This window comes from Osmerus mordax, chromosome 7 (assembly GCF_038355195.1).
Source record: "Osmerus mordax isolate fOsmMor3 chromosome 7, fOsmMor3.pri, whole genome shotgun sequence".
Taxonomy (NCBI): domain Eukaryota; kingdom Metazoa; phylum Chordata; class Actinopteri; order Osmeriformes; family Osmeridae; genus Osmerus; species Osmerus mordax.
Window position 1 is genome coordinate 47501 of NC_090056.1, and position 5000 is coordinate 52500.

The window sequence follows — 5000 nt, forward strand, 5'->3', positions numbered from 1 at the left end:
AACAAAATCCCACGTTCGGGTGAATAACTGTGAATTTTAAGGCACATGCCTCTCTGGGCTGGGAGAGTGCATTCAAATAGGAGAAATTGGCTTCATTTAGAGGCATCCCCACTTGGGGACGTCGTAGCACCTTAACTCAGGTGGCGTTAGAAAGGTCTGGTCCAGGGGAACACGGGCGTGTCATGTTTGCCACGCGCACGCGCATCCCCGTTGAACAGGAGCCAAAACAAAACTTTAAACGGAGCTACGGAAAAGGGGAGAGCTTTTTCGGGGACAACCACCACTCACCTCGGTGCCCCCCATCCCAACTTGAATTTAGAAACCGTCCCCAGCCAAATCCCACGTTCGGGGGCAAAACTGCTCGTTTGAGGCCACATTTTCAATGATACTGGAAACTTACATTCAAAGTTGGGAAAAGGTGTTCATTTACAGGCATCTCCACTTAGGGACGTCGTAGCACCTTAACTCAGGCGGCGTTAGAAAGGTCTGGTCCAGGGGAACACGGGCGTGTCAAGGTTGCCACGCGCACGCGCATCCCCGCTGAACAGGAGCCAAAACAAAACTTTAAACGGAGCTACGGAAAAGGGGAGAGCTTTTTCGGGGACAACCACCACTCACCTCGGTGCCCCCCATCCCAACTTGAATATAGAAACAGTCCCCAGCCAAATCCCACGTTCGGGGGCAAAACTGCTCGTTTGAGGCCACATTTTCAATGATACTGGAAACTTACATTCAAAGTTGGGAAAAGGTGTTCATTTACAGGCATCTCCACTTAGGGACGTCGTAGCACCTTAACTCAGGCGGCGTTAGAAAGGTCTGGTCCAGGGGAACACGGGCGTGTCAAGGTTGCCACGCGCACGCGCATCCCCGCTGAACAGGAGCCAAAACAAAACTTTAAACGGAGCTACGGAAAAGGGGAGAGCTTTTTCGGGGACAACCACCACTCACCTCGGTGCCCCCCATCCCAACTTGAATATAGAAACCGTCCCCAGCCAAATCCCACGTTCGGGGGCAAAACTGCTCGTTTGAGGCCACATTTTCAATGATACTGGAAACTTACATTCAAAGTTGGGAAAATGTGCTCATCTACAGGCATCCCCACTTGGGGACGTCGTAGCACCTTGACTCAGGCGGCGTTGGAAAGGTCTGGACCAGGGGAACACGGGGGTGTCAAGTTTGCCACGCGCACGCGCTTCCCCGCTGAACAGGAGCCCAAACAAAACTTTAAACGGGGCTACGGAAAAGGGGAGAGCTTTTTCGGGGACAAACACCACTCACGTCGGTGCCCCCTGTTCCAACTTGAATTTAGAAACCGTCCTCAACAAAATCCCACGTTCGGGTGAATAACTGTGAATTTTAAGGCACATGCCTCTCTGGGCTGGGAGAGTGCATTCAAATAGGAGAAATTGGCTTCATTTAGAGGCATCCCCACTTGGGGACGTCGTAGCACCTTAACTCAGGTGGCGTTAGAAAGGTCTGGTCCAGGGGAACACGGGCGTGTCATGTTTGCCACGCGCACGCGCATCCCCGTTGAACAGGAGCCCAAACAAAACTTTAAACGGGGCTACGGAAAAGGGGAGGGCTTTTTCGGGGACAACCACCACTCACCTCGGTGCCCCCCATCCCAACTTGAATTTAGAAACCGTCCCCAGCCAAATCCCACGTTCGGGGGCAAAACTGCACGTTTGAGGCCACATTTTCAATGATACTGGAAACTTACATTCAAAGTTGGGAAAAGGTGTTCATTTACAGGCATCCCCACTTGGGGACGTCGTAGCACCTTAACTCAGGCGGCGTTAGAAAGGTCTGGTCCAGGGGAACACGGGCGTGTCAAGGTTGCCACGCGCACGCGCTTCCCCGCTGAACAGGAGCCCAAACAAAACTTTAAACGGGGCTACGGAAAAGGGGAGGGCTTTTTCGGGGACAACCACCACTCACCTCGGTGCCCCCCATCCCAACTTGAACTTAGAAACCGTCCCCAGCGAAATCCCACGTTCGGGCGAATAACTGTGAATTTTAAGCCCCTTTTCCTCTCAAGCTGGAAACGTGCAAAGTTGGGAAAAGGTGTTCATTTACAGGCATCTCCACTTAGGGACGTCGTAGCACCTTAACTCAGGCGGCGTTAGAAAGGTCTGGTCCAGGGGAACACGGGCGTGTCAAGGTTGCCACGCGCACGCGCATCCCCGCTGAACAGGAGCCCAAACAAAACTTTAAACGGGGCTACGGAAAAGGGGAGGGCTTTTTCGGGGACAACCACCACTCACCTCGGTGCCCCCCATCCCAACTTGAATATAGAAACCGTCCCCAGCCAAATCCCACGTTCGGGGGCAAAACTGCTCGTTTGAGGCCACATTTTCAATGATACTGGAAACTTACATTCAAAGTTGGGAAAATGTGCTCATCTACAGGCATCCCCACTTGGGGACGTCGTAGCACCTTGACTCAGGCGGCGTTGGAAAGGTCTGGACCAGGGGAACACGGGGGTGTCAAGTTTGCCACGCGCACGCGCTTCCCCGCTGAACAGGAGCCCAAACAAAACTTTAAACGGGGCTACGGAAAAGGGGAGAGCTTTTTCGGGGACAAACACCACTCACGTCGGTGCCCCCTGTTCCAACTTGAATTTAGAAACCGTCCTCAACAAAATCCCACGTTCGGGTGAATAACTGTGAATTTTAAGGCACATGCCTCTCTGGGCTGGGAGAGTGCATTCAAATAGGAGAAATTGGCTTCATTTAGAGGCATCCCCACTTGGGGACGTCGTAGCACCTTAACTCAGGTGGCGTTAGAAAGGTCTGGTCCAGGGGAACACGGGCGTGTCATGTTTGCCACGCGCACGCGCATCCCCGTTGAACAGGAGCCCAAACAAAACTTTAAACGGGGCTACGGAAAAGGGGAGGGCTTTTTCGGGGACAACCACCACTCACCTCGGTGCCCCCCATCCCAACTTGAATTTAGAAACCGTCCCCAGCCAAATCCCACGTTCGGGGGCAAAACTGCACGTTTGAGGCCACATTTTCAATGATACTGGAAACTTACATTCAAAGTTGGGAAAAGGTGTTCATTTACAGGCATCCCCACTTGGGGACGTCGTAGCACCTTAACTCAGGCGGCGTTAGAAAGGTCTGGTCCAGGGGAACACGGGCGTGTCAAGGTTGCCACGCGCACGCGCTTCCCCGCTGAACAGGAGCCCAAACAAAACTTTAAACGGGGCTACGGAAAAGGGGAGGGCTTTTTCGGGGACAACCACCACTCACCTCGGTGCCCCCCATCCCAACTTGAACTTAGAAACCGTCCCCAGCGAAATCCCACGTTCGGGCGAATAACTGTGAATTTTAAGCCCCTTTTCCTCTCAAGCTGGAAACGTGCAAAGTTGGGAAAAGGTGTTCATTTACAGGCATCTCCACTTAGGGACGTCGTAGCACCTTAACTCAGGCGGCGTTAGAAAGGTCTGGTCCAGGGGAACACGGGCGTGTCAAGGTTGCCACGCGCACGCGCATCCCCGCTGAACAGGAGCCCAAACAAAACTTTAAACGGGGCTACGGAAAAGGGGAGGGCTTTTTCGGGGACAACCACCACTCACCTCGGTGCCCCCCATCCCAACTTGAATATAGAAACCGTCCCCAGCCAAATCCCACGTTCGGGGGCAAAACTGCTCGTTTGAGGCCACATTTTCAATGATACTGGAAACTTACATTCAAAGTTGGGAAAATGTGCTCATCTACAGGCATCCCCACTTGGGGACGTCGTAGCACCTTGACTCAGGCGGCGTTGGAAAGGTCTGGACCAGGGGAACACGGGGGTGTCAAGTTTGCCACGCGCACGCGCTTCCCCGCTGAACAGGAGCCCAAACAAAACTTTAAACGGGGCTACGGAAAAGGGGAGAGCTTTTTCGGGGACAAACACCACTCACGTCGGTGCCCCCTGTTCCAACTTGAATTTAGAAACCGTCCTCAACAAAATCCCACGTTCGGGTGAATAACTGTGAATTTTAAGGCACATGCCTCTCTGGGCTGGGAGAGTGCATTCAAATAGGAGAAATTGGCTTCATTTAGAGGCATCCCCACTTGGGGACGTCGTAGCACCTTAACTCAGGTGGCGTTAGAAAGGTCTGGTCCAGGGGAACACGGGCGTGTCATGTTTGCCACGCGCACGCGCATCCCCGTTGAACAGGAGCCCAAACAAAACTTTAAACGGGGCTACGGAAAAGGGGAGGGCTTTTTCGGGGACAACCACCACTCACCTCGGTGCCCCCCATCCCAACTTGAATTTAGAAACCGTCCCCAGCCAAATCCCACGTTCGGGGGCAAAACTGCACGTTTGAGGCCACATTTTCAATGATACTGGAAACTTACATTCAAAGTTGGGAAAAGGTGTTCATTTACAGGCATCCCCACTTGGGGACGTCGTAGCACCTTAACTCAGGCGGCGTTAGAAAGGTCTGGTCCAGGGGAACACGGGCGTGTCAAGGTTGCCACGCGCACGCGCTTCCCCGCTGAACAGGAGCCCAAACAAAACTTTAAACGGGGCTACGGAAAAGGGGAGGGCTTTTTCGGGGACAACCACCACTCACCTCGGTGCCCCCCATCCCAACTTGAACTTAGAAACCGTCCCCAGCGAAATCCCACGTTCGGGCGAATAACTGTGAATTTTAAGCCCCTTTTCCTCTCAAGCTGGAAACGTGCAAAGTTGGGAAAAGGTGTTCATTTACAGGCATCTCCACTTAGGGACGTCGTAGCACCTTAACTCAGGCGGCGTTAGAAAGGTCTGGTCCAGGGGAACACGGGCGTGTCAAGGTTGCCACGCGCACGCGCATCCCCGCTGAACAGGAGCCCAAACAAAACTTTAAACGGGGCTACGGAAAAGGGGAGGGCTTTTTCGGGGACAACCACCACTCACCTCGGTGCCCCCCATCCCAACTTGAATATAGAAACCGTCCCCAGCCAAATCCCACGTTCGGGGGCAAAACTGCTCGTTTGAGGCCACATTTTCAATGATACTGG